The sequence below is a fragment of the Megalobrama amblycephala genome, linkage group LG22, assembly GCF_018812025.1.
Source record: "Megalobrama amblycephala isolate DHTTF-2021 linkage group LG22, ASM1881202v1, whole genome shotgun sequence".
Taxonomy (NCBI): domain Eukaryota; kingdom Metazoa; phylum Chordata; class Actinopteri; order Cypriniformes; family Xenocyprididae; genus Megalobrama; species Megalobrama amblycephala.
Window position 1 is genome coordinate 27,830,653 of NC_063065.1, and position 23,280 is coordinate 27,853,932.

A 23,280-nucleotide genomic window follows, 5' to 3' on the forward strand; every position below is an offset into this window, starting at 1 on the left:
CATCTTGTGTACTGTGAAAGAAAATAATGACAGGTTCTGATGGAAGGAAATATATCTCAACTGCCTATTACTCATATCTGAAATGCATCTGTGATTTCAGGTTGCTGCTTGGGACAACAACCATGTTTGCTGATTTATTTATTTATTTAGCCATGAAAATGGCAGATGATTGCCTCAGGAGACAGGAGAGTGCTATAATAATTGTGGCGTTTTATCTCCTTTAATAATTTAGCCTACACTTGGTGCATGAAATCACATATTTACAGTGTAATACTCATTAATGCGAGTGTTCTTCAGCACTCTGTTTGAGTTCCTCCCACTTATTCACTTGTATATACAAGTATACTAAATTAAATTACATTAAAATTAGAGATGTCAGTCAGTTCAAATAATCGCTATTAATTTGGTATCATGTATATAAATCACTGAATAGGCAAATTTGGCTTCAAAAGTCAATATATGATTTGTTTTTATATGTGTGTATATATATATATATATATACACACACACACACACACACACATTACAATAGGCTAGTGTGTATAACCAAATTTAAAAGGGTTGAATAAAATAAGGAAACTTCAGATCTAACTGCTTCTTAAGGGCAAGTAGGAGAAAAAGTATAAGCTTTTCAGTTAATAGCTCATCAGTTAGCGCTGCAGATATTACGAAGTTGACGTGAAGGTCGTGCATGCAGCGTATCACTGAGTGATTCAATTTTGATTAGACAGTTACATAAATCCAATTAGGAAATTGCACCCATCTGCTACCTCATCTGAAGACTAATAATTAAATAAGACTGTGATAAAGAGTTTTAGTGTCTTCTGCATTTCGGCAGCCATGAACGGCTTGAGGGTTCAGCCTCTAGAGAGAGAACTGCTCTCTTCATAACCATGGATGGATGGATGGATGGATGGATGGATGGCTGTCAAACTGTAGGATGATGGCACTGGACTCACATGAAGTGCTTTAATGGCCTCTGGGTTCTCTTTCATATGATTTGATGTTAAACTGGGTGACAATTCATTAGGTGATCCCGAAGCACTTCAGCATGAGCTGCAATCACGGCCCTTGGAGAAAGGGTTGACCCCTAAATGAAAAAGCACAAAGGTATCAAAAATGAGAAAAAGATGAAAAGAAGAAAAGGTACTGGTGAAAAAAAAAATGAACCGAAGGGTCATAATAATATTAAAAAGGGGACCTTATTATAATATTACTGCCCCTTAAGGCCCTTTCACACTGAACACGAAATTCGGCAAATTTTTGCCGCGATAACACTCCTGAATTGAAACAATAAATCCCCATGGAGCCTTTCACACTGGGTGCAAACATTCGTGGTGCGTAAAAGTGATGGATTTTTTTTTTTTTTGTCCTGTGTGTCGATTTTTTTCCCCGTTGCTCCGCGATGAAATGAGCAGTCCAATTCGACTTGAGCTGTAGATCTCGTGCCCGAAGCAACTGCTGTTGCACAGAAGGGTGAGAGTGGTGGCGCTGTTTCCGAAGAAGAGTATCCAGGAGGAGATTATTATTATCTGAGAACAGATTTATTCTCACATGTTCTTTATACAGAATATCATTTTCTATTCATTTTCCACTTATTAATGTGATCACTGTCCGTTTTCTTCCATGTGCGCGAGTGTTATGATTATGAGATGTATAATAAAGGATGTTTATGACAATAAAGGATGTTTATGACAAATGATAAGCAGATTTAGCATTCAATCCATTATAAAACATACAAAGAATGCATGTCTGCCCATTACTGAATCAAAACCCACTTTAGATCATAATCAGAGGTTATTACAATAACTCGATGATGGTTTAAAGTGCGTTTTGAGCAAAGACATTAATAATTATATACATTTTCAAATGTAGCTTGATGCTAATTGTACCTCTAATTATATTTTAAGATGTATTCTTGTAAGCATTAGATAGTTTGTGTTTCTAATGTAGTACCAAACTTTATTTTTAATTTAACACTGTATATTATGCAGCGGAAGATTAAAGCCATATACGAGATACATGAGGACAAATGCATTGTTGGTCGGCGCCACCTAGCGTGCAGGCACGAATTAGCAGAAGATGCTCAGACGTTTCGCGTTCGGTGTGAAAGGTCCGTTCTTCCGCAATTCGTCTAGCTTTTTCGCGTCGCGTTCAATGAAAGAGCATTTAATCTGCACGTTTCCACCCACGGTGCCGCCATTTTGTTTTCGGAAATGAAAATGGTGTACCAGTTCTAAAGCCATGGCAAAAGTTTGAGCACAACATTGCTAACCGTTCTGTCATTGTCTGCACAGACGAGCACAGAACACTATTTGGAGTCTTGTTAGCTTGGATAGCCTGCAAGTTGACCCTGGCAAGCTCAATTACTAAAAAAGTAGCATTTCTATCCAAGCCATATTTTGGAAAAAATGTTGATAGCAATCATAAACGTTAGCCTGGTGTGTATGGCTCTGTTTAGCAAACAGGTATGCTATGTATAATGGGCGTCCATGCGGGTTTTGCACAAAAGATTAACATGGCGGCACATGATAGTCGATAAGTTGAATCAACTCCACAGCAACTACATACATTTATCCACTTGCAAGTTGCAACTTCTTCCTGAGTCTCTCCATCAGTGTCGACTCCGGTTTGAACGATGTAAGGCTGAACACCGTTACTGACAATCCTCATTTTGGCTGCGTGAGATTCTCCAGCTTTGTTGTTGTTGAGCAACCGAAGCTTGAGCTGTTAAAGCTCCGCCCTCTTCTGGAAAGTGGGCAGAGATCAGCAGCTCATTTGCATTTAAAGGGACACACACAAAAACAGGCGTGTTTTTGCTCACACTCAAATAAAGGCAAATTTGACAAGCTATAATAAATGATCTGTGGGGTATTTTGAGCTGAAACTTCAACAGACACATTCTGGGGACACCAGAAACTTATTTTACATCTTGTGAAAAGGGGCATAATAGGTCCCCTTTAATGAAATAGACAGCATTTGAATCCTTAAATGTGATTTTAAATGCAAATAAAAAATGCAATAAAAATATCAATCTACATGACATTTATTTAAGCAAGCATTTTAAATAAATAAATAAGTTAGCAAGCTTGCTAGGATTTTTTTTAACAGATATATATATGATCAAAAATAGATCAAAATGCAGAATCAGAATGATTCTACATTTGTTACTATGACTAGGTACTTGTTGGGGCCACTGTAGTTCAAAAAAAAAAAAAAAAAAAAAAAAAAAAAAAAAAAAATCTGTGGTTTTACATTACTTGACTCAGCAGCATTGTGGTGTATTGTTAGTATATTCTGGCACTGATTTTGATGGCATGGCAGGACCCAGTCACACCTCAGTGGCCCCTGGCTCTCGGTCCCTGGCCCCACCCTCTCCCACAGCTCTGTTTCTGGCACCCTTAAGTGAGCACTCATTCTCACTGCTGCATGCAATTTCACGGTGTCAATCCCTCTCCCAAATAAACTCGCTGCAAGAAATATTTAGCTCTTTACCTCAATGCATTATGAAAACAGAAGCAAAGACAGGAAATGAAATGGAAAGCACTTGGTAAGGTTTTGAGCTTAAATGTTGTTACATGTGTAAGTGTGCAGTGAACTGTGCAGAAAGCTCACATATAAAGCATAAGACTTGCAATATTTTTAATCTGTGTGACAGTTTCACTCTGATTCAACACTATAAGATACTGTGACATCAAAATAAATATAAGTAAGTCTTATTTACTGGTAGCAAAAAAATACACCTGATCCCCCTCAATTTACTTTGTATGCCGCTTGGAACCATGGAAATATCACATCAAATGCAAATGTGTCTTGTACCGTGTGAGCTTACCGCATGTAATATTCTGTGATATTGCAGATAGATTATTGCATGTCATCTCAAGGAATGTGACATGCTCAGAGACCCGGAACCATAAGTTGATATTCCAAACATATTCTGTAGCTCCGTTACTCCTCTAAGAATATGCAAAGGGGGTCTTCCGTCTGCATAACACGCAAAGCAGAGTCCCGGGAGATGCTCTGGGAGGAGGACTGCTGGTGCGTGGCTTTTAATACTGAGCGCAAATTATAGAGACCTGCAACACAACCTCAGTGGCTTTTAACGTTTAGATGCAGATGTTCAAAGCCCCCCTCAGATGTGTTTGAACTGCCTAGCCTAATAGAAATATATGATTCTGTCAGCCGCTCTTGGAACTTGATTGGACAGGTGACAGCTTTCCACCGAACCAATCAGTGTGAGTGGTTTGGTTGTCAAGGTTGGTTTTTCACCTGAAGAATCGAGTCGTTTTAGAGCAGTGAGGTTTTGAATGAGATCCAGAAGTACACACTCTAAAAAAAAAAAATGCTGGGCTAAAAACAATCCAAGTTGGGTTGAAAATGGACAAACCTAGTAATTGGGTTGTTTTAACCCAGTGGTTGGGTTAAATGTTTGCCCAACATGCTGGGAATTTATTTAACTCAACTATTGATTAAAAATTGCTATATGGCTGGCTTAAAATGAACCCAAAATAAGTTGGAAATTAAAAATCAGACACATAATTACTAGAGGCAACAATAATAATCAAAAAGTGAACATAAAGTCCCTCGCATGGGGATAATGATATTTGGGGGTCCAGAAATGCCCCTGGCCTAACAGGGAACGATTTTTAATGAAAACCAATGTAAATTTTGGTCTGTTCTTCAGACAAAACTACAAGCTATACGATTAATGGAATATGGCCCATGTGTCTTAAGTTTCCGAACAATGACAGGCATTGTTCTCAATATTCGGGAAAAAAAGCACATAAAAGAGCAGCATGAACATTCTTTAAAATATCTTATTTTGTCTTCCACGGAATAAAGGAAGTCATATAGGTTTGGAACAACATGAGGGTGAGTACATTTTTCACTGAACTATTCTTTAAACAACACATTAAGCCACATTTCACTCAGATATGGACTCATAACCTGTATCTAAACTCAAGGACACAGGTCTCCCTCAGCTATGATTTGTCCTCTTGCGGATTCCATCAAAACCTGATTGACGGCGTCGACAGAAAGCTGCTCACATGCCTGTGAAATGTAATTACGGGGCCCCGGAGCCCATGGGGAGGCGATAGACGTGTTTTTTCAGCACCTGGCAGACACGTTGTCTTCATCGTGATGTTTAAATGAGGAGGTGTGAGGAGCATCCCTGTCACTCAGGAGTTTCTCCATTACGTCCAATCTACGGCCGGCCAGGGGCTGTGAAGGAGAGGAAGAGCAGAGGAGGATTTGCTAGGAAAGACGGCTGAGTGGTGGTTTTTCCGGTTCCATTTCACCACGGGATTTTAGGGGGATTAAAGGGTTGGGTGAATTGGGATGGGAAGTGATGCGCTCTGGGCTGCAGACGAGGATGGTGACCACAGCATCGCCCAGGAGAGGTTAAGGAGCAGGAATGGCTGGATTGAGCAGAAGTTTTCTACCATCACTGCTGAGCTGGACTTTGTCCAGTCAAAAAAAATCACAAGAGGATTAACGGAGGCTAGCTGAGCAATATCCGCCATCCCGCCGCTGCTGACTGCAGTATCCATCAGCACGAGAGAGAGAGAGATTATGGAGATGGATTTTACTAAACTGAGTGCTATCAAAATGATAATTTAAGGAGAGGTTTTCACATAAACCTCAGAGAGGCATATAAAAATTCATTTCTGTAAAAAAAAAAAAAAAAAAAGGCGATGATTCCTGGAGCTAGGAACAAAATAAAACTAATCATTAAGAGCCTTGCGTTGAAAGAGAAATCATTTTCAATAAGCAGTTATTTTCATCATCATACATCTTCTCAGATAAATAACCATCTTCACGACATTTGTTCTCTGTCTGAAAATGGCTGGTTATTTCCAGCCTTGTATTTTTAGCAGAGCTGCAGAGATGAGCTCAAGTTTATCCCCACAATTTCTGATGTGGAAGGAAAATTCCTCTAGAGTTCTTCCAGAGGGATCAACATACGCAGAGACCTGCTCAGATGCTGTTCCAGTCCCACAATATGGGGATAAAATAAGAAATTCTCATGTATTAAACAAAGAAATTCCTCCTCGTCCCTTTCATAGTGAGGGCTCATGCTAGGACAATGCAGGCCTGAGGCACACACAACTGTTTGACATCACATCCTGGATAGCTGCTTCCAAAATTAACATCTCTCACCAACCAGGTGGCTATTCAACTTTACCCTATACTGCCATATTTGCAATATATTTGAAAACATGCTTGGAGACCTGGAGTCTTGCACGATTGATCTACAGGACCTAAAGGAATGTTCTATGTTTAAAACAAGTCAAGCTGTCAAGCACATGCACGGCATTCCTATAGACCGTATGCATCAGAGAAAAAAGAATCCTGCCATCTTTAAAATTATGTGTCTGAACTTCCGTTTTTGCGGTAGCTCTTTATATTTCTATGGCATCACTGTCTAAAGGTAATTGTGGATTTACTTATTGTTGAATTATCATAAGCATTATAATGTTTGAAACGGATGTCATAACAAATGTCAGTAGACCGGGAAAATTTTAAAATGAGCGGTTCATTCATAAATCTGTAAGATCTTACCTTCATGCTGTGGAAATACAAATCGGAAGACAACACAATGAGCCTATAGCGCTGAAAAGGGGCCTGGCTACATAAGCTCGATAGAGGGCATGCACATGATGTCACTGTCAGCCGGAGTGGCAAAAAGACTGAGTGGCAGCATTGGCTTTCAGTATGAATGCTGTGAAAAACACACAAAACACATTAAAAATGGGAAAGAGCTTTTTGACTGACTACAAACAGATTTGATAAGAAATCTGAGGTATATTTTTACAGACTGACGAAAGCTAAAGAAAAGAGCAGCAAATGGATCACTGCAATTCACAGAAACAACTGGAATCCAGCAAAGACTTTATATATAGAAAGATGGTGCACTCGTGCAACACGCAATGCAGCGGAATAAATCCCGCCTTCTAAATATGAGGCAATCGCCGACTGGTAAAGTTATCGCGTCACTGTAGCAGCCGTTAGAAGCTCCGGCTCGCACTTAGGACTGTGCATGCACATTAACTTGATCCAGCTTTTTTTTTTTTTTTTTTCCAAGATTCAAGCATTTAGAAACACAATTTTTGAGACCGTTCTTGCCAGATTTCATTGGTGATTTCAAATATGAAATTTATTCAAAAGCTTGGTGAGCAGGTGGAGAATTTGATGTTTCCCCATTCAAAAAGACAGGAGCTGAACTTGCATGAACTTGCATTTCAAAGAGTGAGATGACTTTGACTCCAGGCAGCAAAACATGGATTTGCAGTTATCATTTTGTCAATATGTTGGTTTTTGGGGTAAAATCATACCCTATATATAGTATTTACCATCTTATATTCTGCATAATTGGGTGTTTTAGGACTGGATGATATATAAAACATTGATATACAGTAAGTGATCGCCCAGATGTAGAACTACCTATATTGCATTTATATAAAGAGTTCACAGGCAAATTTGCTTTATGTATTTCCCCGGCGTCAAAATCAGACACATATAAATGTCTGGAAACATGATTCCTGGCTGCATGTCAACATCCATGGATTACTGGATCTTTGGTAAGTTGTAACACGAACACTGTCGAGTCCAACCCTTAGTTTAAACGTTTGTTTTACTCACGTTTTCCCCTATTAAATCCAGTTATGCAGCAGGCTCTTTTGCCATTCAGTCCGGCTGAGGGGGCACGTTCCAACGGGAAAGTGCTGTCAACGCATACTCTCTATAGAGCACTGGTCAATGATAGGTGAATAACACTAATGTAAGTGTTATTAAGCCTAAATTTGACATAAACTGTTAACTTGTGCTTCAAATTTGATTGGTTGATTTGAATGTTGTTCCAGGATCAACAAAGATGTTGATCCAGGAAAATGTTGTACTTGGTGAAATCACATTCACCATAGAGCACTGCAGGGATGATGTATTTTTGTAGGCCAAACCGAAAGTTCGCATAACCAGGGTTCCATTGGAAAAAGAAGAAAAGGCTCTTCGACCAACAAAAGTTTATGATTCTTACATGTTTTGTTCAACAAGATATTCTTCACAAAAAGTTTTTTTATGAATTCTGAAGCCTAAATACAATCGTCATTTAAAAAGCTAAAGCTAGGCTATAAGCAAAGTACACAACAGTCGCATGACTTCAACATCACTACCACTATGCTTCTGACAACTCCTTCAATCTTTATTTAAAAGTTGGAAAGTTTGAGTTAGAAAAGTTTCCAAGAGCTCAATTATAACATGGCTTTATAAAACGGTTAGTTCCTGTCCTTGATTCTGACTGGTCAATAGCTGTGTTTTATTCACAATAAAACACGGCTATGACCACTTCACCGAAACGTTCTGTGTATCACTACACAACACCCTTAGCAACCACTCTTAGTAACGTAAACTGTATGTTCTCAGTTGTTATTGTTTATTGAAGCTTCCTGTATTATGTAGAAGAATGTTGTGAGAAAGAGATCGAGTGAGCGAGTTTATTACCTGCATTCAGATTTAGCATTTTCCTTCAGGTCAGTCCTATGTTCATAATAAAAAATCTGTTTAAATGTCCGATGTACTATCCTGTCCTTTTAACAGTTAAGGGGTTTTCCCATGACTGACAGCGCTAGTCAAAGCATTTGTCAGTTGCGTCTTGTTCCGTGTTCACAACAATTCAGTCTTTTCAATGTAAAAGTCTTCGCTACTGACTGACACACTCATAAAGACAGTCTTTGCCGCCATCTAATGGCATAATAATGTAACTTCTGTTGCTGTTCACGGTCAGGGACTATTCTTTCCGGTGGAAGGAAGGTTTTTAATGAAAGTTTACTTCATGAAAGTTGCATTCATACATATTTTTGGCTTTAATATTTGTATTGTGTGGTAACCATTTTATAAAAGCAATAAGATATTCGAGGCTAGTGCTGTATCGAGAATAAGTCACGGCTGAAGGGGTTGATAACAACGTCCTTCAGCCGTGACCTATTCAAGAGACAGCACAGCCTCGAGTACTTTATTGCTTACATAAATGAGAATAGAGAGTAGATGAGTTTACCTGTTTGTCGTGATGATGTTTAATGTCCCCAACTACCACTGCAGTCCCATTTAGCCATTGTTAGCAATCGCCTTTTTCAAGACACGTAAAATCTTTTGAAAAATCATGTATGACTTATGTATTTTTTGCTTTAGAATATAATGGTAAATTATCTTGACCTTCTGAAACCAAAAACTGGCACTTAACCAAAAATCCATAAAAAAAAACCTACTGTCTTCCATTGAGCTCAAACCTAAAAACACAGTGCTCACAACACCTAGGTCATGGGTTTGATTCCCAGGGAATGCATGAACTGACAAAATGCATAGCTATGGTTAATAGTACCTGCTAAATCTATAATGATAATGCATGTGAAGTACCTAAAATAATTTCAGCTTGTCCATCAGTTTGTAGAAACAAACAAACAGTGTATTTAAAATGAGAGCCTATGGGGCAAGATATTCCAGTTTGTGTGCCATAGTAATGTTGTCCTTGTCAAATGTATGCCATCTTGAGCTCATATGTTCATGCGCTGTATGGAAACTGGCGTGATGCGTGTATGACTCAAGCATTCAATATTTATTTTACACCTCATCATCTGTGAATTACTCATTCAGATATTTAATCTGAATTTCTGAATTCATTACCAATGTAAAGCTCTTTAGCAGCACTAAGAGCTGACTATTCAGCATTACAACATGGTTTCATCAACTGGATTTTAAAAGGAACTTCAAGAGAATCTATATAAAGGCATTCATATATGCTACAATTATGATCAGTGTCATCAGGAATCCAATGACAGCATTTCAGTGTTTATAAAATGTGTGGGTGGATGAAAAGAAGAGTTAGAGACTCAATCAAGCACTGTGATGAAAAAACTCAGGGTTGAGATACTAGATCTGCAGTTTAATTGGATAATGTTCTCCCTCACACACACACAAACTAAATCTACACTAAGCAACACAAACATTTTTTTGTTATAGAATGGTTAAGGTATTAGAAAAATATGTGACTTTTTCATTCTCTATTGGCAGGCCTTGTAATTCCTCCACAGCACGCTCTGTCCTTGAGTTAGAAAGCACACGCCTGCAGAATTGCTTCATGGTTGGTGACTCCATCTCAGTGAATGGACACTGAAAATGTGTGTGTGCCTGTGTGTGGATCAGATTCTTTTCGAATTCAGTTTTGCAGACTGTATGTATAGTGAGACAAACCTGCCTGGCAGGTTTCTGTCATTGTATTTTAGAATAATTCTTTCCTGTGTATCAATGTGTAAGCATAGAAGTAGTCAGGGGTCTGACATATGTTATTGCTGCTAAGGGTTGCTGAGCTGTACACTGTGCTGGTAACCCAAGCGTATCTTATCTGACTCTGCAGGTGAGAGGTTCTAATGTTGTCTGAAAAATAGGTAGTGTGAAACGATGCACAATACTATAGCAAACTTTTATATAGTGCCACCATTGGGGTAACGTGTTATGTGAACCAATTATTATTATAATATTATTTATTTATTTACTTTATTTTTGGAAGTGATGAGTAAAATAGCATGTTACAATGTTCTCATATATATATCCTTGACTTAGCGTAGATATCACTCAAAAATATGGATATTTCCATGAGCATGAGAACATTGTAACATGGTATTTTACTCATCACTTCCAAAAAAAAAAAAAAAAAAAAAAAAAAAAAAAAAATTATATATATATATATATATATATATATATATATATATATATATATATATATATATATATACACAGTACAGTCCAAAAGTTTGGAACCACTAAGATTTGTAATGTTTTTAAAAGAAGTTTCGTCTGCTCACCAAGGCTACATTTATTTAATTAAAAATACAGTAAAAAACAGTAATATTGTGAAATATTATTACAATTTAAAATAACTGTGTACTATTTAAATATATTTGACAAAGTAATTTATTCCTGTCATGCAAAGCTGAATTTTCAGCATCGTTACTCCAGTCTTCAGTGTCACATGATCCTTCAGAAATCATTCTAATATGCTGATTTGCTGCTCAATAAACATTTATGATTATTTTCAATGTTGAAAACAGTTGTGTACTTTTTTTTTTTTCCAGGATTCCTTGATGAATAGAAAGTTCAAAAGAACAGCATTTATCTGAAATACAAAGCTTCTGTAGCATTATACACTACTGTTCAAAAGTTTGGGGTCAGTAAGAATTTTTATTTTTATTTTTTGAAAAGAAATTAAAGAAATGAATACTTTTATTCAGCAAGGATGCATTAAATCAATCAAAAGTGGCAGTAAAGACATTTATAATGTTACAAAAGATTAGATTTCAGATAAACACTGTTCTTTTGAACTTTCTATTCATCAAATAATCCTGAAAAAAAATATTGTACACAAATATTTTGTACAATTGTACACATTAAATGTTTCTTGAGCAGCAGATCAGCATATTAGAATGATTTCTGAAGGATCATGTGACACTGAAGACTGGAGTAACGATGCTGAAAATTCAGCTTTGCATCACAGGAATAAATTACTTTGTGAAATATATTCAAATAGAAAACAGTTATTTTAAATTGTAATAATATTTCACAATATTACTGTTTTTACTGTATTTTTAATGAAATAAATGTAGCCTTGGAGAGCAGACGAAACTTCTTTTAAAAACATTAAAAATCTTAGTGGTTCCAAACTTTTAGACTGTACTGTATATATATATATATATATATATATATATATATATATATATTAGTTCTAAAGTATTTGAGTAAAGTAAGAAGTTCTAAAGAAATGACAATGATTTCATTTTATTAATTTATTTCTTTTTTACCTTACCTATCACATATGGCAGACGCTTTTATCCCCAAAAAACTCCAGAAAAGGTCATGGAAATTCATTGGTCAGAAAGTAATGACACAAGCTGGACTTGAACTCGGATGGCCCATGACTAGGCCACCTGAACTTTTTAGCATTCATTACTTTTCTATGTATATATTTTACAAAAAAATCCCCTCCCATCTCCATAACACAATCACATAGGCTAATGCAGGGCACTTGACACAGTGTCTGCAAGTTTGAACACACATCTGCTTTGTCCTTTGTTTCACCTGGTTTCAATAATCGGTATATATATCTTTGTACTTCTCTCTGACAGACTCTCACTTCAACCATAAAAAGAGGACCATAAAAGTTTAGCTTTTTTGCTGTGGTTCGTCATTAGGTTGACAACTCTGATAGCTGTTATCAGCTGTTTGGAGCACTGATGGTCGTGAACTATCAATGCTTTTCTTAGTTTTAAAACTTAAAAGGAGCAGCACTTATTTTTGAAGGGGATTGTGACAATTTTGTGTGTATTTGACTGCAATAAGCCACGAAAAAGAACTCAGATGATCAACACCTTTGAAGAAACGGCACCAGCTCCTGCGAGGACTTGAGATGACGCAATATCTGGATCAACATGCACATTCCCAAATTTCTATATATCCTAATTATTCTTAATATGTAATTCATTTTTCCAAGAGCTCATTGCTTCTACCTTCAATTAAACTGCTAACAGTGATTGTAAATTAAATTGCCTAAATTATTACATTAGCTATTTGCTAACTGCATTCTCTAAATTGTAATGTTGACATGCATTCTCTGAAAAGCTGCTTTGAAACGATATGTATCGTGAAAAGCGCTATACAAATAAACGTGAATTAAAAAAAAAAATTAATTTGGTACTCGCAAGCTGTTTGAGAGGTGGCTTTATGTGCGCGCCTCTTATATAGATCAGTGGTGTGCGTGCGAAAAATGAGTAATTGAGTAAAAATGTGTAAAACAAAAACTATTTAACCGGAGCGAATGAGAAGAGTGACTGGAGGCGTGTGTGTGTCAATTCACCATTTGAGAGAAGAGAGAGCGAGAACGTCAAGCTGGCATCTGTGAATTAATACTGCAGAAAAGGAATATTGGAACTGTTTCCAAAATTTCAGTATTGATACATATCGAAATATCAATATTTTTGACAACACTACTTCACACTTCCATTTTCAGGCTTCAATTAGGTTCAGAAAACAGCTTTTACACCTTCCAAAAGGTACCACTATCTGACATCAGTCCACAGCAAAAGCTCTATTGCAGAAACACCATAAGTGTACCAATTTATGTCCAATTTACCTTGAATCTTGGTTGCTTCCATTGCAAACAGTTTTTCCGCTTTGGGAAGAGTGAAATAGGATGTTTTTGGACAGAGTTCAATCCATCTGGTCAATCTTGGAGAAAGAACAAAACGCATGAAGTCATTTTGTGGAGGTTGAGACACGCGGTGAGTAAAAGAAATGCCTTGATCGTCACCTTCGACTCCTTTCTGGCCCAGAATGAAAAAAGACTCTTTCTTCACAGAAATAAAATGGCAGCGGCTCCTATGATACATCAAGCCGGTGACCCACGACCCCTCGTATAGGTCATGTGTAAAGCTCTCTGGACGACCCTTTGAAAAGCAGGATTGCTGTGTCCATCTATCTCAGAACATGAAAGGCACACGCAGGGGTTCTGCAGGTGCAGATGTGTCATGCGCTCAAGGTATTTATGGCTTCAGGAACGCCTTACGATCGCTGTGGCGTATCAGGAAGGAAAGGCACCGTGAATCATCCTTGCTGGGGTATTCAGAGATGTTTCAGGGTGGTGTGATGTAGTGGGTGAATCTTAAGGATGGCAAGGAGCACCAGTTGTGCTCTTGAGTAAGGCACTTAATTCCAGTCCTTGTCCCTGTAATAAAGGTGCGGTCACATTTACCATTGCTGAAATTTTGTTGGTGAAATCCAGTTATTTCAATAGGAATACATGCAGTTGGGAATTTTGCAGAGAGTGGAAAAGTTCCCCATGCAGTTTTTGCTTGTTTTCAAGTTGATCAGGCAAATTCACCATGTTGAAAAAAAGAAAGCTGCTTGGTTTGAAAGTGACTTCTCTCTGAGCCAAAGTTGCTTTGAATAAAAGCAGGATTCCCAGTTCTTTTCCCCAGGCTTTTCCATTGACTTTTCCAGCCGTTCATGATAGTTGGATATGGATTTTTCTAATTAGAATTCTCATTAGAGTGTTAGTAGAGTATTAGTAGACTGGTAGGGTTAAGGTTGGAATAAACTTGTGTTTGTTTGCTGATTGTGTAAAAAGTTCTTACATTCTTACATTCCTGAGATCAATCCATTGAAATGTAGGGTTCAAAATGACATCTAAAGGTCCAAAATACCTTTTTGCGATGTTGATGATGGTGTGCTGGTGCACCAACAAGCCTTAACCAGTTTAACCAGCAAGATATTCTTGATTAACAAGCTTCACCAAAGAGGCCACGATGGACGACCAAGTTCACCAAGGCTGCATCTGAAATCACAAACTTCCCTAAAGTCTGTCAGGCAGGCTGAGAGTACGAGCAGCTACCGTCGGATCATCTGGCTGGAATGAGAGGTAGAGTTGTGTGTCATCAGCATAGTAATGATAGAAAAAAAAAACATGTTTCTGATTGACAGATCCTGATGACATGTAAATAGAGAAGAGAAGTAGGTCCAAGCACTGAGCCCTGAGGCACCCCAGTAGCTAGATGTTGCAACTTAGACACCACCTTATCCGCTGAAGACGCAGATGAAAAACAGTATGTGGCAAAAGTATGTCCAAATTCATTGTACTCATAAAAGAGTAGGCAAAACCTACTACTTCCAGCCATATTCTGAAGTGTGCATGAACACTTTACTATCCCATGACGCCACGGGAGAGGATTTGTGAATGGGAGTGAAGTGATGCTGATAGGTCACATGACAACATGGCGAACAAATTCAGACTATATGTAACATCCTTTTTCAGCGGTCACAAACTACTTGTTTAAAATAAGTACCCATATCCAAAAGAGTATGTGATTTCAGACACAACACAAGTTTTACTGGCCAACTAAGTTATCAGGAAGTTCATACTAGTCTAGGAAGGAAGAAACAAATAATTCCTCATCCTCCATAACTATTTTAAATGTCACAGATATCCTACCAAGAAACAACAGCCGTATTTATAACTTTACTCTTCTTTCTCTCTTTATTTTTATCCACCCCATACCCGTACCCTCCTTTCGATGCATCTGCCTCTCCTGATAAGGCCGGCAGACGTCCACCTTTACAGCATTATTAAAACGTTTCTCCCAGGCAGGATTGAAATGATTATCTCCTTAGGCTGACGGGAGAAAGTTAGCAGATAGCCCAGCTCCATCCCAGACCTATCTGGACCTTCCCTTTGAAGCCGGGGACAGACTGGCTGGGTGGTTGAAGATTACGGCACTCGCTTAAACCTGCTACAATGGGGGGAGTAAATAAGGTGGGGAGGGAGGGAGGGAGGGAGGAGAAGAAGTGTGGGAGGTGGTGGGAAGAGGCGGCAGACGATAACAGGACTGTCTGCTCCTCCTCTGTCTCTCTTTCTGGGATGGCAGTGTGCTGACTAGGTGCCAGGGACTTACTGTCAAGGAGAAAGAGGGCAGGATCAGTTGCAGGCAGACAGTAGGAGAGAGGGGAGAGCAGCTCAGCCACTTTTCCAGAGTCTAAGCCTCTCTTTCTCAATCCCTTCGGCACTCCGGGTTTCTTATCACGCACATTATGTATGCACAGCATGTGTCGTGTTGTGCTTTGAAATGAACTGCAACCTGTCTCACCTTATTTGTTTTTTGAATATTCTTGAGAATTTTATTCATGAGGAGGATGGGACTGTCTTTTGGGTGTAAAACTATTGAATTAAGCAGGCAGAAACTGGCCTGTTGTCCATGTTTAATTTAGTTCAATCTCGAATCATTTATTAGACATATTGAGTGTTATGCTCTGAATATTTTAAAAGCAATTATGATTTTAACTGTCGAATGGCCTGGCAAATAAACTTTTAATTCTTGTCTGGGGAAAATTATTTATTGTCCTCTGAGTTTGTGTTTTTAATTGAATTCTTTTTCTCTACAATAGTAATTACGCTCTTATTCAAATTAGTCGGTACCTCTAATAAGGTTGTTGACCTTAAAGTCTGCATGAACAATGAAGCAAGTCGGGCTAACAACCGAATAATTACAAGAGTTGTGCCATGAAGATCCATTAAAATAAATACTTTCCAGTGTATTGCAAAGTGGGGTAGTAGTCTGTCAGGGATATTGAAATGTTAAAAAGGGTTCCACATCACTTTCTTTAATGTTCAGTGTTCAAAATGCAGTCAAAGAAACATTTTGTGTTGTATCGTGTTGCAATCATTTCAAAGACGGAACCATGTCTGTTAGGCGAAGTGCAACCAGCAATGTACAAGAATGTTCAATATAAAATCTATTCCAACTAAACACTAAAAACTTTGTTATATTGATATATAATTATATTGAAATATAAAGACCTAATCACTTTTTTTTCTAAAAATATGATACTATATAACACACAGACACACACACAAAAAGATTTTAACAGAGTTATGGGTGTTTAACAACATACAAAACAATGTTACCATCCGTTAATTTTAATTGTAGGATAAAACTAGTTAATTTCAAGCTTTTTTGTTCAAATTAATCTTCGTGTCAGCGTCACAGCTTGTGACGTTTTCTTGTACCATAATACGTCGATGGCTCATCGGTGTCTCATCGGTGTCTCATAATTACTTATGAGACTGCGTGTCCTTCATCCAGAAAGAAAAGTCTGTCAGGCAGACTGAGATGCAAGCAGCATCATCGGATCATCTGGCTGGAATGAGAGGTAGAGTTGTGTGTCATCAGCATAGCAATGGAAAAACCATTGCTATCCTAGTGATAACATGTAAATAGAGAAGTGAGTCCAAAAGAAAAGTGAAGAAGAGAAGTGGTCAAGCACTGAGCCTTGAGGCACCCCAGTAGCTAGATGTTGTGACTTAGACACCACCTTATCCACTGAAGATGCCTCGCTTAATTATTCTCACAGTATGCGCTGGATTTCCTATGACAGGTGCTGCAAACTGTGACACCACGTCTATACCGGATGGAAGCGGTACGATACGGTGCGTCAAAAGACAATAGAACCCATTATAATCAGTTATATTGTCTACACTGGATGAGGCGCGGTGCAACAAAGTCCCGACAGTAAACGGATTCCCCGTTCTATTTGCAATGGTCGGTTTGTCGCATTCAGTATAGACAGCTTTTAGCTGTTGCGGCTCAGCGTGATGCGACACGACAACGGTCACGTCCGGTGTAGACACAGTGTGAGATGGCAGTCAGTAACACAAGTTCTCTTCAATAGATCCACACTATGACTTACCGGTCTTTACGGTCCTATAACCGACCAAACGGCTTATAAAAATGCCACAAAATAAGCCTTAGTAAGTTAGTAAAGATGCAACAGTGTGTTCATATATATTTTCAATGCAGAGTACAAATGCGAACAGCTGTGCATTTACTTATTCATTAAATTATAGCTGTCACAGGATCTGTATTTATTTGTGTAATCTACGATGAGCTTACAAAACCATGTAGGCCTACGTGTTCATTTTGTTGCGTGAATTGCAGCGTGAATTTGTGGGAAGCTTTAATGATTTGATCTCAATGAGATCAAAACCATTGTTGTGTTGTCACTCCTTTTACACATCTAATCCAAAGCCACTTGTGCATTACAAGATGCAAATTCAAATTTTTTTCTGTCCACACAGAGACGAGTTTAGCTGTATACGCAAAAATGTTGTATTGTATAGCCGTTTCGTCCAGACGGATCTAGCGTGTTCAGAAGATGAAACCACTATTTTTTGAAACCGGGTCCCAAAGTGGATAGATCTGAAAACATGTGTACAGCCAATCCATATATTCTGTGAAATGATGATGTCATCCCTACGTGTCGACCCTAGTCAGACACCGCTAACAGTTCAAAACAGCAACAACAACAACAACAACAATAGCGGACTACATGCTTGTGTTCGTGCTGCAGAAGCTATCAAGCCTATTAGCTTTACTAAAATAAAGCGTTATTTCTGAGCTTTACTAAAGTTTGTATACAGCGCGCCAGGTTTATGCGCATGCTCCAAGTCTTATTCTCCATTTTTAGTGTATCCCTGTGGCAGAATTACAGCGCCACATACTGATCCGGCATGTATACTACATCATTTTGAGTCGGTTTCAGTGATTTCGTGTTTACGCAGATATTTCTTAAGACGAGGACAAAAAAAAGATTGGATAAGGAAAGCTCTGGCTTCGTGTGGATGTAGCCTTAATTTGTTTTTCCATCGATATTGCTGTTGCTATAGCGTCATGGTCTACTTGAACTACAGAAACAAGGTTTGGATGACCAAGCACTGCTAACTTTCTTCAGAAAATGTAAAAAACCTAGTTATTCCTTTTTTTTTTCCTTTTCCCACACAGCCATGCATAAACACACATACTTCCATCAAGCATCCATCCATTTCATTAAAAAATGTATTTCAGCATGGCCACCTGACAGGAGTGTGGCCAAATGAGTCTGCTCTGAGCACTGGGAATTCACAACAAGACCAATTATAAACTTGGCATTCACGTGGTCAGCTGCAGAGCCTGGTGCATAGGTGAGACGCTCCAAGACTTCAACACATAACAGCCTTGCATGCGTTTCTCTGTGCACCACATTCTCTATAACTGTGAATTTCACCTTAATAATGATGTTCAGCCTTCAGATTCAAGCTACTTTTACTTTAGTAGGTTTAATTCTACTTTAGTCTTGTTGACTTTTGGCTAGATGACTAGATGTTGTGTTTAATTCTGATGTGTCATTGAGATAAAACATTGACTTCTCACCTTCAGAGATAATCAAATGAAACTGGCAAAATCACATCAAACAGATTGCCATAGCAACAAATCCAGAGCGCTGTAACATATTCACCTCAAGTACGCATCCATGAAATAATGTTATTCGAAATACAGGTGTACATACATATAGTGTACACATTTTCAGTTAGCTTGCATTCTATGTCAAGTATAGCCATGAAGCCTTGCGTATAGCCTTGCTTGGGTAACAGGTGTTGGCATGTACACGGTAGCTCAAAGCTCGCATCCAGCCAAGCAGCATCCATTGACTGCGCTGATTAATTAGGTGACAGCTGTCAGGGCTCAGGCTCGTCTCTCAACCTGTGAAAATAAAATATAACTGCCCCTGTAGAGAAAGAAGAGTGAACGTGTGCATGTTTGTTAAGGAGAAACTGAAATGAAGGCAAAAAATCAATGCATGCAAAAAAAAAAAAAAGAAAGAAATGTGCTCCCTTTAATTTCTGTATTCAAAAAAACAGCAGCACACCCAATTAATGATATCTCTCCTTTCCTCCCCTCCAGCCTGCTGTTTCACTGTGCTGTGACCTGAAGGCAGCTCACAAACTGATAAATGAGCTCTAAGCCTGAATCAATTGATACAACACCGGCAAAGCAGCTTGTTTGGATGGTTATCGAAACACAGTACAGAGTTGTTTTTATGAGATATTGCATCTCCACTGTGGGTCAATGAAACCCGCCGGTGCTTAGTTTGACTGGATTAATCTTTGTTTTGAAAAACTGATCATTGGGAGATGACGATGTATAACAAAGTTAAGCTCTGTGATTCATATGGAAGCTCACGCTCCTGATATGGTCAACAAAATAGATGGTACAAAGATATACAGAAAAAATTAAGACAGTTCTGGCTAGTTATGATATACTGATATCACCTGAAATACTTGAACATCTATGGTATCAGATTGGTTGCACCAGGGCCTTGAAAACCTAAATTTCCCAGTTTAAACAAACAAGCATGGGTGTGATTTAAAGGATTAGTTCACTTTTAAATGAAAATTACCCCATGCTTTACTCACCCTCATGCCATCCTAGGTTTATATGACTTTCTTCTTTCTAATGAACACAATGGAGGTTATATTAATAAATATCTTGATGCATCCCAGCTTTATAATGGCAGTGAATGGAGGCTATGAGTTTGATAAACATCATAAACATACTCCACAAGGGGCCTTCTGAAGCAAAGCGATGCATTTGTTTAAGAAAAATATCCATATTTAACAAGCTATAAAGTAAAATATAGCTGCAAGCAGCAATTACGGGGCCAAGCACAAAAACGGCACAAGAAGCCAGCCAACATGGCTGTGAGCATCAGACCAACTGCAACAGGGAGCAATTAAAAACCTATTAAGACCATTTTAGGGAAAAGAGCTGAAAAATGATCAAAAATGAGGATTTACTGGTTCATCACTTTTGACCAATAGGTGGCGCTGTGACCAAATTAATGTGGTATGGTCAGAGTGAGGTGACAATGACACTTGCAAAGTTTGGTGTCAATATGTCAAAGCATTGCAGAGATACAGCTTCAAGAGTCATTTTTGCATCATACCTCAAATTCTTTGCTCTGGTATACAAAACCGGTTTGACTTATCAATTTGAAATCCATAACTTTTTGTCAGCATGGTCTGAAGATGATACGGTTCAATTTTGGTGAAAATCGTAGCAACGGTCTAGGAGGAGTTCGAAAAAGTAGGTCTTTAAAGAAAAACAATATGACGGACAGGAAGTTCAGCTGACTATGTCAAATTTGATATCTATGTTCTCAGCATGACCCAAGGAATCTACTGAGATTTTGGTGCCAAAGACGCATACCGAGTTTCGTAACGATACGCTAATGCGTTTGTAAATGACAGCATTTTAGCATAAAATTCAAAATGGCCGACGGCCAAAATGGCTGATATGTAAAAGTTATTATCATTCGACTCGGCATGATGCCATGAATCTAACGAGACCAAATTTATGATTTTTGGACAAACCCATCAGAAGTTATAAGCAAAAATAGCCGTTTTCATATCTCCGCACCAGTAGGTGGCGCTGCGACGAAACTGTACCAAGTTTGGTCTGAATATAATAAAGCTTGTTTGTTCATTTTGTAAATTTGTTCACGTGTTTTTCGAAAACGGTTTGAGGAATCGACTTGAATTCCATAATTTTTTGTTGGCATGGTCTGAAGATGATCTGGTTCAATTTTCATGAAAATCGGAGTAACGGCCTAGGAGGAGTTCGAAAAAGTAGGTTTTTCAGAAAATTCAAAATGGCGGAAAATTTTCATGACGGAAAATGACGTCATAGGGTGCATTCGAATCCGCTTGACCCAATGAATCAGAGGAAAAAAAGAATTTTGTTTCTAGCCCTTACGGTTCAAAAGTTATTAGCATAAACATAAGTGCAACTTTGGACAGCTGGTGGCGCTAGAGGGATTGAGTTAGAGACTCCAAATTTGCTATGGACAAAGGTCAGACTGTCCTCTAACTGTGTGCTAAATTTCACAACTTTCCCGCAAGCGGTTCTATGGGCTGCCATAGACTTCAAGAGCGGAAGAAGAAGAATCGAAAATAAAAAGAACGCCAACAGATACAATAGGTGCCTCGCACCTTCGGTGCTTGGCCCCTAAATATCTAGCTTCTGCCAGGCCACCTTCTGTTTTCAATTTTCAAATGCCTCTCCTAGTTCAAAACACTATGCTACTTAATACGCCTTCCATATTCAACTTATGAAGAAAATGTGCTTTTAAATGTGCTTTTTTTTATAAATTGAATATGGACAAATGTACGCTTCACTTCAAAAGGACTTTATTTACCCCCCGGAGCTGTGTGGAGTACGTTTATGATAGATGGATGCACTTTACTGAGCTTCATACTCATTGGTTCCATTCACTGCCATTATAAAGCTTGGATGCGTCAGAATATTAATATAACTCAGATTGTGTTCATCAGACAGAAGAAAGTCATATACACTTAGGATGACTTGAGGGTGAGTAAACATTGGGGTAATTTTCATTTTAAAGTGAACTAATCCTTTAAATGGTTGCAAATTTAAATAGTGAATGGTAGTTGGAATTATTTGCTACATCAAAACCCAATAAACCTCAAAAACTGCAGAAAAATGGATACTTCTGGTTTCAGGGTGTTAATTGTGGACAGGTGTTTTCAAACGAACCACACGAACAGCCTGCTTCCAGCCCTCTTTCCTTGAACTGTAGTGACACCGTTCTTTCCAAAATCTGGATTAATGTTGTCCATAATTAATTATGACTTTATTTGTTGATGCACAACAACAAAGTCACTCTTGCTTTGTTTCTCTGATTATATAGTGTGTAATTGCTGGATGCGTGAAGGTCTGTAGTCATTGGTTTTCATTATTTTAAAATGACAGTGGTGACGCAATATTATTGAAATAAGGGCTGTGCACAGCAAGGACATTTCAGTTATTATTCTTGTATTAAATTTTATTCTGACAAAAGGTCAGCTATTAAAATGCAACATGCACTGTGCCAATGTGCTTTTGTATACAAAGTGTTTTGAGAAGGAGCAACAATGTATGTGCTGTACCTTCAAGAAGTGCAGTTCATTGCCATGACCCTGTTTACTCTCACTATGTGCCGAGTGGACACTAGAAGGTGCTTTCAACGTCTTTCTGTGGTTAAGGGTGAAATGAGCACAGTAAACGCTAATTATCACGTGCATTGTATTGCATTCAACACAAAATATTCAGCTCTAACAAACATTTTTTGTGAGGTCAACATCTGAGTTAAAATGATGTTAATTTCTTATTTGTTATTTCTTTTCTGATGTCACAGTAAAAAAAGAATCCATTCTCTCTCATAACTACAAAGTGGAGATTATTAGGATACACAGGATGTTAGCATGTTGCTAAGCTAATAACACAACAATTTGATAAGCACAAGTAAACATAAAACTTTATGGTATTAAATGAAATATGGGTAGATTTAAAGTCGATATTACTCGTTCACCATCTTGGATTTGTTGTTGAACTTGTTTCTTTTTCCCCCCATGATTGTATGTTGCAGAGCATTCTGGGATTTTCTTCTCCAATGATGGATATATGTTCTAAAAGCATTTTGCTAACATTCTCATTCAGTTTTAAAAACTTTTTTCTTAGCTATATGAACACTAAAAGATCATACCATTTTATCATTTTGCAAACAGTATGGGAAAGATACTTTTGAATGTTCAAACATTCTGAAGATAATTTCTTTTACAGAAATTGCTTTTTTAACGACTACAACAAACAACTGGTAGGGACTACAACAAGCTTCTTCCTGAGTTGGTGACATCACGAAAACCAAAAAATTTCCAGAAAGTTGTTACCATGCCGTCAGTTTTACGCCGGACTGCTTCACAAACAAGGTACAATTCAATGCTGAATTTGCACAAAAGTTTAACATGACGGCACATGCTAGTCGATGAGTTGAATCAACTCCACAGGCAACTACATAAATTTATCCACT